The following is a 12,852-nucleotide window of genomic DNA, read 5'->3' on the forward strand; positions in this document are numbered from 1 at the left end:
ATCAGCAGAGATACAGTCAGTAACACAGGGTGCTGGGGGAGGGGTTACTGAGTGACAGTGTGAGGGAGCTGGTTTAACATCAGTAGAGATACAGTCAGTAACACAGGGCGCTGGGGTAGGGGTTACTGAGTGACAGTGTGAGGGAGCTGGATTAACATCAGTAGAGATACAGTCAGTAACACAGGGCGCTGGGGGAATGGTTCCTGAGTGACAGTGTGAGGGAGCTGGAGTAACATCAGTAGAGATACAGTCAGTAAGAGAGGGCGTTGGGGGAGGGGTTACCGAGTGACAGTGTGAGGGAGCTGGATTAACATCAGTAGAGATACAGTCAGTAACACAGGGTGCTGGGGGGAGGGGTTCCTGAGTGACAGTGTGAGGGAGCTGGATTAACATCAGTAGAGATACAGTCAGTAACACAGGGCGCTGGGGTAGGGGTTACTGAGTGACAGTGTGAGGGAGCTGGATTAACATCAGTAGAGATACAGTCAGTAACACAGGGCGCTGGGGGAATGGTTCCTGAGTGACAGTGTGAGGGAGCTGGATTAACATCAGTAGAGATACAGTCAGTAACACAGGACGCTGGGGGAATGGTTCCTGAGTGACAGTGTGAGGGAGCTGGATTAACATCAGTAGAGATACAGTCAGTAACACAGGGTGCTGGGGGAGGGGTTACTGAGTGACAGTGTGAGGGAGCTGGATTAACATCAGTAGAGATACATTCAGTAACACAGGGTGCTGGGGAGAGGGGTTACTGAGTGACTGTGAGGGAGCTGGATTAACATCAGTAGAGATACAGTCAGTAACACAGGGTGCTGGGGGAGGGGTTACTGAGTGACAGTGTGAGGGAGCTGGATTAACATTAGTAGAGATACAGTCAGTAACACAGGGCGCTGGGGGGAGGGGTTACTGAGTGACAGTGTGAGGGAGCTGGACTAACATCAGTAGAGATACAGTCAGTTACACAGGGTGCTGGGGGGAGGGGTTACTGAGTGACAGTGTGAGGGAGCTGGATTAACATCAGCAGAGATACAGTCAGTAACACAGGGTGCTGGGGGAGGGTTTACTGAGTGACAGTGTGAGGGAGCTGGATTAACATCAGTAGAGATACAGTCAGTAACACGGCGCTGGGGTAGGGGTTACTGAGCGACAGTGTGAGGGAGCTGGATTAACATCAGTAGAGATACAGTCAGTAACACAGGGTGCTGGGGGAGGGGTTACTGAGTGACAGTGTGAGGGAGCTGGATTAACATCAGCAGAGATACAGTCAGTAACACAGGGTGCTGGGGGAGGGTTTACTGAGTGACAGTGTGAGGGAGCTGGATTAACATCCGTAGAGATACAGTCAGTAACACAGGGCGCTGGGGTAGGGGTTACTGAGCGACAGTGTGAGGGAGCTGGATTAACATCAGTAGAGATACAGTCAGTGACAGGGTGCTGGGGGAGGGGTTACTGAGTGACAGTGTGAGGGAGCTGGATTAACATCAGCAGAGATACAGTCAGTATCACAGGGCGCTGGGGAGAGGTTACTGAGTCACAGTGTGAGGGAGCTGGATTAACAGCAGTAGAGATACAGTCAGTAACACATGGTGCTGGGGGAGGGGTTACTGAGTGACAGTGTGAGGGAGCTGGATTAACATCAGTCGAGATACAGTCAGTAACACAGGGTGCTGGGGGAGGGGTTACTGAGTGACAGTGTGAGGGAGCTGGATTAACATCAGTAGAGATACAGTCAGTGACAGGGTGCTGGGGGAGGGGTTACTGAGTGACAGTGTGAGGGAGCTGGATTAACATCAGTAGAGATACAGTCAGTAACACAGGGCGCTGGGGAGAGGTTACTGAGTCACAGTGTGAGGGAGCTGGATTAACAGCAGTAGAGATACAGTCAGTAACACAGGGTGCTGGGGGAGGGGTTACTGAGTGACAGTGTGAGGGAGCTGGATTAACATCAGTCGAGATACAGTCAGTAACACAGGGTGCTGGGGGAGGGGTTGTCTCCGGCAGTGGTGCAAATCGGACGGTATCGGTTTGGCCGCCCGTTATACACAGTGCCCGATGTTCAGTCCCATTGCTGTCAATGCAACCCGAACATCGGGCGCTGTGTATGATGGGCGGCCGATCCGATACCGTCCGTTTTGGGCCACCGCCCGAGTCGAATTTCCAGGCCAGATTCCCGTTCTTTGTTGTGACAGTTTGGGATTCATTGACTGGAATTGCACTTTAATCGGTTCTATGTCAGTACACAGCAGCATCTGGTGGGTACCTCCTGTTATTGTTATCGGCTCACTCACCTCTTTTCAGTTGCAGCAGACACCAGTGAGGCCGTCAGAGGAGATAAACCTCTTGTCCCCTGTTCCCAGATATAGACACCGGGCAGTCTGTTCCTATCGGAGGGGATTAACCCTCTCACACACATCTCTCCCAGTTACAGTCAGACACCGGGCAGTCTGTTCCTATCGGAGGGTATTAACTCTCTCACCCACCTCTCCCCCAGTTACAGTCAGACACCGGGCAGCCTGTAACTCTCGGAGGGGATTAACCCTCTCACCCACATCTCTCCCAGTTGCAGTCAAACACCGGGCAGCCTGTAACTCTCGGAGGGGATTAACCCTCTCACCCGCCTCTCCCCCAGTTACAGTCAGACACCGCTGCAGCCTGTTCCTATCGGAGGGGATTAACCCTCTCACCCGCTCGTCCCAGTTACGGTCAGACACCGGGCAGCCTGTTCCTATCGGAGGGGATTAACCCTCTCACCCACCTCTCGCCCAGTTACAGTCAGACACCGGGCAGTCTGTTCCTATCGGAGGAGATTAACCCTCTCACCCACCACTACCCCAGTTACAGTCAGACACTGGGCAGGCTGTTCCTCTCGGAGGGGATTAACCCTCTCACCCGCCTCTCCCCTAGTTACAGTCAATCTCTGGGTAGCCTGTTCCTATCGGAGGGGATTAACCCTCTCACCCACCTCTCCCCCAGCTACAGCCAGACACCGGGCAGCCTGTTCCTATTGGAAGGGATTAACCCTCCCACACACCTCTCCCCCAGCTACAGCCAGACACCGGGCAGTCCGTTCCTATCGGAGGGGATTAAGCCTCTCACCCACCTCTCCCCCAGTTACAGTCAGACACCGGGGCAGTCTGTTCCTATCGGAGGGGATTAACGCTCTCACCCACCTCTCCCCCAGTTACAGTCAGACACCGGGCAGTCTGTTCCTATCAGAGGGGATTAACCCTCTCACCCACCTCTCTCCCAGTTACATTCAGACACCGGGCAGCCTGTTCCTATCGGAGGGGATTAACCCTCTCACCCACCTCTCCCCCAGTTACAGTCAGACACCGGGCAGTCTGTTCCTATCGGAGCGGATTAACCCTCTCACCCACCTCTCCCCCAGTTACAGTCAAACACCGGGCAGCCTGTTCCTATCGGAGGAATTTAACCCTCTCACCCACCTCTCCCCCAGTTACAGTCAGACACCGGGCAATCTGTTCCTATCGGAGGGGATTAACCCTCTCACCCGCCTCTCCCCCAGTTACAGTCAGACACCAGGGCAGCCTGTTCCTATCGGAGGGGAGTAACCCTCTCACCCGCCTCTTCGTAGTTACAGTCAGACACCGGGCTGCCTGTTCCTATTCGAGGGGATTAACCCTCTCACCCGCCTCTCCCCCAGTTACAGTCAGACACCGGGGCAGCCTGTTCCTATCGGCGGGGATTAACCCTCTCACCCACCTCTCCCCCAGTTACAGTCCGACACTGGGCAGCCTGTTCCGATCGGAGGGGATTAACCCTCTCACCCGCATCTCCCCCAGTTACAGTCAGACACCGGGGCAGACTGTTCCTATTGGAGGGTATTAACCCTCTCACCCACCTCTTCCCAGTTACAGTCAGACACCGCGGCAGTCTCTTCCTATCGGAGGGGATTAACCCTCTCACCCACCTCTCTCCCAGTTACAGTCAGACACCGGGCAGTCTGTTCCTATCGGAGGGGATTAACCCTCTCACCCACTTCTCCCCCAGTTACAGTCAGACACCGGGGCAGCCTGTTCCTATCGGAGGGGATTAACCCTCTCATCCATCTCTCCCCCAGTTACAGTCAGACACCGGGGCAGCCTGTTCCTATCAGAGGGGATTAACCCTCTCACCCGCCTCTCCCCCAGTTGCAGTCAGACATCGGGCAGCCTGTTCCTGTCGGAGGGGATTAACCCACTCACCCGCCTCTCCCCCAGTTACAGTCAGACACCGGGGCAGCCTGTTCCTATCGGAGGGAATTAACCCTCTCACCCACCTATCCCCCAGTTACAGCCAGACACCGGGCAGCCTGTTCCTATCGGAGGGGATTAACCCTCTCACCCGCCTCTCCCCCAGTTACCGTCAGACACCGGGTAGTGTGTTCCTATCGGAGGGGATTAACCCTCTCACCTGCCTCTCCCCCAATTACAGTCAGACACCGGGGCAGTCTGTTCCTATCGGAGGAGATTAACCCTCTCACCCACCTTTCTCCCAGCTACAGTCAGACACCGGGCAGTCTGTTCCTATCGGAGGGGATTCACCCTCTCACCCACCTCTCCCCCAGTTACAGTCAGACACCGGGGCAGCCTGTTCCTATCGGAGGGGATTAACCCTCTCACCCGCCTCTCCCCCAGTTACAGTCAGACACCGGGGCAGAATGTTCCTATTGGAGGGTATTAACCCTCTCACCCACCTCTTACCAGTTACATTCAGACACCGGGCAGCCTGTTCCTATCGGAGGGGATTAACCCTCTCATCCATCTCTCCCCCAGTTACAGTCAGACACCGGGGCAACCTGTTCCTATCAGAGGGGATTAACCCTCTCACCCGCCTCTCCCCCAGTTGCAGTCAGACATCGGGCAGCCTGTTCCTGTCGGAGGGGATTAGCCCACTCACCCGCCTCTCCCCCAGTTACAGTCAGACACCGGGGCAGCCTGTTCCTATCGGAGGGAATTAACCCTCTCACCCACCTATCCCCCAGTTACAGTCAGACACCGGGCAGCCTGTTCCTATCGGAGGGGATTAACCCTCTCACCCGCCTCTCCCCCAGTTACCGTCAGACACCGGGTAGTCTGTTCCTATCGGAGGGGATTAACCCTCTCACCTGCCTCTCCCCCAATTACAGTCAGACACCGGGGCAGTCTGTTCCTATCGGAGGAGATTAACCCTCTCACCCACCTTTCTCCCAGTTACAGTCAGACACCGGGCAGTCTGTTCCTATCGGAGGGGATTCACCCTCTCACCCACCTCTCCCCCAGTTACAGTCAGACACCGGGGCAGTCTGTTTCTATCGGAGGGGATTAACCCTCTCACCCGCCTCTCCCCCAGTTACAGTCAGACACCGGGCAGCCTGTTCCTATCGGAGGGGATTAACCCTCTCACCCACCTCTCCCCCAGTTACAGTCATACACCGGGCAGTCTGTTCCTATCGGAAGGGATTAACCCTCTCACCCGCCTCTCCCCCAGTTACAGTCAGACACCGGGGCAAGCAGTTCCTATCGGAGGGGATTAACACTCTCACCCACCTCTCCCCCAGTTACAGTCAGACACCGGGCAGTCTGTTCCTATCGGAGCGGATTAACCCTCTCACCCACCTCTCCCCCAGTTACAGTCAAACACCGGGCAGCCTGTTTCTATCGGAGGAATTTAACCCTCTCACCCACCTCTCCCCCAGTTACAGTCAGACACGGGGCAGTCTGTTCCTATCGGAGGGGATTAACCCTCTCACCCGCCTCTCCCCCAGTTACAGTCAGAGACCAGGGCAGCCTGTTCCTATCGGAGGGGAGTAACCCTCTCACCCACCTCTTCGTAGTTACAGTCAGACACCGGGCTGCCTGTTCCTATTCGAGGGGATTAACCCTCTCACCCGCCTCTCCCCCAGTTACAGTCAGACACCGGCGCAGTCTGTTCCTCTCGGCGGGGGTTAACCCTCTCACCCACCTCTCCCCCAGTTACAGTTAGACACTGGCCAGCCTGTTCCTATCGGAGGGGATTAACCCTCTCACCCGCCTCTCCCCCAGTTACAGTCAGACACCGGGGCAGACTGTTCCTATTGGAGGGTAGTAACCCTCTCACCCACCTCTTCCCAGTTACAGTCAGACACCGGGGCAGTCTCTTCCTATCGGAGGGGATTAACCCTCTCACCCACCTCTCTCCAGTTACAGTCAGACACCGGGCAGTCTGTTCCTATCGGAGGGTATTCACCCTCTCACCCACCTCTCCCCCAGTTACAGTCAGACACCGGGGCAGTCTGTTCCTATCGGAGGGGATTAACCCTCTCACCCATCTCTCCCCCAGTTACAGTCAGACACCGGGGCAGCCTGTTTCTATCAGAGGGGATTAACCCTCTCACCCGCCTCTCCCCCAGTTACAGTCAGACATCGGGCAGCCTGTTCCTCTCGGAGGGGATTAACCCTCTCACCCGCCTCTCCCCCAGTTACAATCAGACACCGGGGCAGCCTGTTCCTATCGGAAGGAATTAACCCTCTCACCCACCTATCCCCCAGTTACAGTCAGACATCGGGCAGCCTGTTCCTATCGGAGGGGATTAACCCTCTCACCCGCCTCTCCCCCAGTTACCGTCAGACACCGGGTAGTCTGTTCCTATCGGAGGGGATTAACCCTCTCACCTGCCTCTGCCCCAGTTACAGTCAGACACCGCGGCAGTCTGTTCCTATCGGAGGAGATTAACCCTCTCACCCATCTCTCTCCAGTTACAGTCAGGCACCGGGCAGTCTGTTCCTATCGGAGGGGATTCACCCTCTCACCCACCTCTCCCCCAGTTACAGTCAGACACCGGGCAGTCTGTTCCTATCAGAGGGTATTAACCCTCTCACCCACCTCTCTCCCAGTTACAGTCAGACACCGGGCAGCCTGTTCCTATCGGAGGGGATTAACCCTCTCACCCACCTCTCCCCCAGTTACAGTCAGACACCGGGCAGTCTGTTCCTATCAGAGGGGATTAACCCTCTGACCCGCCTCCCCCCCAGTTACAGTCAGACACCGGGCAGCCTGTTCCTATCGGAGGGGATTAACCCTCTCACCCACCTCTCCCCCAGTTACAGTCATACACCGGGCAGTCTGTTCCAATCGGAGGGGATTAACCCTCTCACCCACCTCTCCCCCAGTTACATTCATACACCGGGCAGTCTGTTCCTATCGGAAGGGATTAACCCTCTCACCCGCCTCTCCCCCAGTTACAGTCAGACACAGGGGCAAGCAGTTCCTGTCGGAGGGGATTAACCCTCTCACCCACCTCTCCCCCAGTTACAGTCAGACACCGGGCAGTCTGTTCCTATCGGAGCGGATTAACCCTCTCACCCACCTCTCCCCCAGTTACAGTCAAACGCCGGGCAGCCTGTTCCTATCGGAGGAATTTAACCCTCTCACCCACCTCTCCCCCAGTTACAGTCAGACACCAGGGCGGCCTGTTCCTATCAGAGGGGAGTAACCCTCTCACCCACCTCTTCGTAGATACAGTCAGACACTGGGCTGCCTGTTCCTATTCGAGGGGATTAACCCTCTCACCCGCCTCTCCCCCAGTTACAGTCAGACACCGGGGCAGCCTGTTCCTATCGGCGGGGATTAACCCTCTCACCCACCTCTCCCCCAGTTACAGTTAGACACTGGGCAGCCTGTTCCTATCGGAGGGGATTAACCCTCTCACCCACCACTCTCCCAGTTACTCAGACACCGGGCAGCCTGTTCTCCAAAGATGTGCGGGTTAGGTTGATTTGCCATGATAATAATTGGCCCTTAGTGTTAGGGGGGATTAAATACGTGGGGTTACGGGGATAGGGCTTAGGTGGGATGGCTGTCGGTGTAGGGACCGGGTGCTAAGGGTTTCGATGATCAGCCATGATCTCGTTGAATGGCGGAGCAGGCTCGAATGGCCGAATGGTCTACTCCTGCTCCAATTTCTATGTTTCTATCGGAGGGGATTAACCCTCTCACCCACCTCTCCCCCAGTTACAGTCAGACACCGGGCAGTCTGTTCCTATCGGAGGGGATTAACCCTCTCACCCGCCTCTCCCCCAGTTACAGTCAGACACCGGGCAGTCTGTTCCTATCGGAGGGGATTAACCCTCTCACCCGCCTCTCCCCCAGTTACAGTCAGACACCGGGTAGCCTGTTCCTATCGGAGGGGTTTAACCCTCTCACTCACCTCTCCCCCAGTTACAGTCAGACACCGGGCAGTCTGTTCCTATCGGAGGGGATTAACCCTCTCACCCGCCTCTCCCCCAGTTACAGTCAGACACCGGGGCAGCCTGTTCCTATCGGAGGGGATTAACCCTCTCACCCACCTCTTCCCAGTTACAGTCAGACACCGGGGCAGTCTCTTCCTATCGGAGGGGATTAACCCTCTCACCCACCTCTCTCCCAGTTACAGTCAGACACCGGGCAGTCTGTTCCTATCGGAGGGGATTCACCCTCTCACCCACCTCTTCCCAGTTACAGTCAGACACCGGGGCAGTCTGTTGATATCTTAGGGGATTAACCCTCTCACCCACCTCTTCCCAGTTACAGTCAACCACTGGGCAGTCTGTTCCTATCGGAGGGGATTAACCCACTCACCCGCCTCTCCCCCAGTTACAGTCAGACACCGGGCAGCCTGTTCCTATTGGAAGGGATTAACCCTCTCACCCACCTCTCCCCCAGTTACAGCCAGACACCGGGCACTCCGTTCCTATCGGAGTGGATTAACCCTCTCACCCACCTCTCCCCCAGGTGCAGTCATACACCAGGGCAGTCTGTTCCTATCGGAGGGGATTCACCCTCTCACCCACCTGTCCCCCAGTTACAGTCAGACACCGGGGCAGTCTGTTCCTATCAGAGGGGATTAACCCTCTCACCCACCTCCCAGTTAGTCAGACACCGGGCAGCCTGTTCCTATCGGAGGGGATTAACACTCTCACCCACCTCTCCCCCAGTGACAGTCAGACACCGGGCAGTCTGTTCCTATCAGAGGGGATTAACACTCTGACCCGCCTCCCCCACAGTTACCGTCAGACACCGGGCAGCCTGTTCCTATCGGAGGGGATTAACCCTCTCACCCGCCTGTCCCCCAGTTACAGTCAGACACCGGGCAGCCTGTTCCTATCGGAGTGGATTAACCCTCTCACACGTGTCTCCCCCAGTTACAGTCAGACACCGAGCAGTGTGTTCCTATCAGAGGGGATTAACCCTCTTACCCGCCTCTCCCCGAGTTACAGTCAGACACCGGGCAGCCTGTTCCTATCGGAGGGGATTAACCCTCTCACCCGCCTCTCCCCCAGTTACAGTCAGACACCGGGGCAGCCTGTTCCTTTCGGAGGGGATTAACCCTCTCACCCACCTCATCCCAGTTACAGTCAGACACCGGGGCAGTCTGTTCCTATCGGAGGGGATTAACCCTCTCACCCACCTCTTCCCAGTTAAAGTCAGACACCGGGCAGTCTGTTCCTATCGGAGGGGATTAACCCTCTTACCCGCCTCTCCCCGAGTTACAGTCAGACACCGGGCAGCCTGTTCCTATCGGAGGGGATTAACCCTCTCACCCGCCTCTCCCCCAGTTACAGTCAGACACCGGGGCAGCCTGTTCCTTTCGGAGGGGATTAACCCTCTCACCCACCTCATCCCAGTTACAGTCAGACACCGGGGCAGTCTGTTCCTATCGGAGGGGATTAACCCTCTCACCCACCTCTTCCCAGTTAAAGTCAGACACCGGGCTGCCTGTTCCTATCGGAGGGGAATAACCCTCTCACCCGCCTCTCCCCCAGTTACAGTCAGACACCGGGCAGCCTGTTCCTATCGGAAGGGATTAACCCTCTCACCCACCTTTCCCCCAGTTACAGTCAGACACCGGGGCAGTCTTTTGCTATCGGAGGGGATTAACCCTCTCACCCACCTCTCCCCCAGTTACAGTCAGACACCGGCAGTCTGTTCCTATTGAAGGGGATTAACCCTCCCACCCGCCTCTCCCCCAGTTACACTCAGACACCAGGGCAGCCTGTTCCTATCGGAGGCGATTAACCCTCTCACCCACCTCTCCCCCAGTTACAGTCAGACACTGGGCAGTCTGTTCCTATCGGAGGGGATAAATCCTCTCACCCGCCTCTCCCCCAGTTACAGTCAGACACCGGGCAGCCTGTTCCTATCAGAGGGGATTAACCCTCTCACCCACCTCTCCCCCAGTAACAGTCAGACACTGGGCAGCCTGTTCCTATCGGAGGGTATTAACCCTCTCACCCGTCTCTCCCCCAGTTACAGTCAGACACCAGGGCAGCCTATTCCTTTCAGAGGGGATTAACCCTCTCACCCGCCTCTCCCCCAGTTACAGTCAGACACCGGGGCAGACTGTTCCTATCGAAGGGGATTAACCCTCTCACCCACCTCTCCCCCAGTTAAAGTCAGACACCGGGCAGTCTGTTCCTATCGGAGGGGATTAACCCTCTCACCCACCTCTCTCCCAGTTGCACTCAGACACCGGGGCAGCCTGTTCCTATCGGAGGGGATTAACCCTCTCACCCACCTCTTCCCAGTTACAGTCAGACACCGGGGCAGTCTCTTCCTATCGGAGGGGATTAACCCTCTCACCCACCTCTCTCCCAGTTACAGTCAGACACCGGGCAGTCTGTTCCTATCGGAGGGGATTCACCCTCTCACCCACCTCTCCCCCAGTTACAGTCAGACACCGGGGCAGTCTGTTTCTATCGGAGTGGATTAACCCTCTCACCCACCTCTCCCCCAGTTACAGTCAGACACCGGGCAGCCTATTCCTATCGGAGGGGATTAACCCTCTCATCCATCTCTCCCCCAGTTACAGTCAGACACCGGGGCAGCCTGTTCCTATCAGAGGGGATTAACCCTCTCACCCGCCTCTCCCCCAGTTGCAGTCAGACATCGGGCAGCCTGTTCCTGTCGGAGGGGATTAACCCTCTCACCCACCTCTCCCCCAGCTACAGTCAGACACCGGGGCAGCCTGTTCCTATCAGAGGGGATTAACCCTCTCACCCACCTCTTCCCAGTTACAGTCAGACACCGGGGCAGTCTGTTGATATCTTAGGGGATTAACCCTCTCACCCACCTCTTCCCAGTTACAGTCAACCACTGGGCAGTCTGTTCCTATCGGAGGGGATTAACCCACTCACCCGCCTCTCCCCCAGTTACAGTCAGACACCGGGCAGCCTGTTCCTATTGGAAGGGATTAACCCTCTCACCCACCTCTCCCCCAGTTACAGCCAGACACCGGGCACTCCGTTCCTATCGGAGTGGATTAACCCTCTCACCCACCTCTCCCCCAGGTACAGTCATACACCAGGGCAGTCTGTTCCTATCGGAGGGGATTCACCCTCTCACCCACCTGTCCCCCAGTTACAGTCAGACACCGGGGCAGTCTGTTCCTATCAGAGGGGATTAACCCTCTCACCCACCTCCCAGTTAGTCAGACACCGGGCAGCCTGTTCCTATCGGAGGGGATTAACACTCTCACCCACCTCTCCCCCAGTGACAGTCAGACACCGGGCAGTCTGTTCCTATCAGAGGGGATTAACACTCTGACCCGCCTCCCCCACAGTTACCGTCAGACACCGGGCAGCCTGTTCCTATCGGAGGGGATTAACCCTCTCACCCGCCTGTCCCCCAGTTACAGTCAGACACCGGGCAGCCTGTTCCTATCGGAGTGGATTAACCCTCTCACACGTGTCTCCCCCAGTTACAGTCAGACACCGAGCAGTGTGTTCCTATCAGAGGGGATTAACCCTCTTACCCGCCTCTCCCCGAGTTACAGTCAGACACCGGGCAGCCTGTTCCTATCGGAGGGGATTAACCCTCTCACCCGCCTCTCCCCCAGTTACAGTCAGACACCGGGGCAGCCTGTTCCTTTCGGAGGGGATTAACCCTCTCACCCACCTCATCCCAGTTACAGTCAGACACCGGGGCAGTCTGTTCCTATCGGAGGGGATTAACCCTCTCACCCACCTCTTCCCAGTTAAAGTCAGACACCGGGCAGTCTGTTCCTATCGGAGGGGATTAACCCTCTTACCCGCCTCTCCCCGAGTTACAGTCAGACACCGGGCAGCCTGTTCCTATCGGAGGGGATTAACCCTCTCACCCGCCTCTCCCCCAGTTACAGTCAGACACCGGGGCAGCCTGTTCCTTTCGGAGGGGATTAACCCTCTCACCCACCTCATCCCAGTTACAGTCAGACACCGGGGCAGCCTGTTCCTATCGGAGGGGATTAACCCTCTCACCCACCTCTTCCCAGTTAAAGTCAGACACCGGGCTGTCTGTTCCTATCGGAGGGGAATAACCCTCTCACCCGCCTCTCCCCCAGTTACAGTCAGACACCGGGCAGCCTGTTCCTATCGGAAGGGATTAACCCTCTCACCCACCTTTCCCCCAGTTACAGTCAGACACCGGGGCAGTCTTTTGCTATCGGAGGGGATTAACCCTCTCACCCACCTCTCCCCCAGTTACAGTCAGACACCGGCAGTCTGTTCCTATGGAAGGGGATTAACCCTCCCACCCGCCTCTCCCCCAGTTACACTCAGACACCAGGGCAGCCTGTTCCTATCGGAGGCGATTAACCCTCTCACCCACCTCTCCCCCAGTTACAGTCAGACACTGGGCAGTCTGTTCCTATCGGAGGGGATAAATCCTCTCACCCGCCTCTCCCCCAGTTACAGTCAGACACCGGGCAGCCTGTTCCTATCAGAGGGGATTAACCCTCTCACCCACCTCTCCCCCAGTAACAGTCAGACACTGGGCAGCCTGTTCCTATCGGAGGGTATTAACCCTCTCTCCCGTCTCTCCCCCAGTTACAGTCAGACACCAGGGCAGCCTGTTCCTTTCAGAGGGGATTAACCCTCT

The 12,852-nt window shown here is 56.6% G+C and overlaps 1 protein-coding gene across 2 annotated transcripts in view; it reads right to left on the minus strand.

The window, feature by feature from the left end:
- Positions 1-12,852, minus strand: part of LOC147119527 (uncharacterized) — a 401,105-nt gene that overhangs the window by 254,990 nt on the left and 133,263 nt on the right. The gene's annotated exons all lie outside the window — the stretch shown is intronic.

The sequence above is a fragment of the Somniosus microcephalus genome, chromosome 4, assembly GCF_052327205.1.
Source record: "Somniosus microcephalus isolate GS21.2 chromosome 4, FLI_Smic_1.0, whole genome shotgun sequence".
Lineage (NCBI taxonomy): Eukaryota > Metazoa > Chordata > Chondrichthyes > Squaliformes > Somniosidae > Somniosus > Somniosus microcephalus.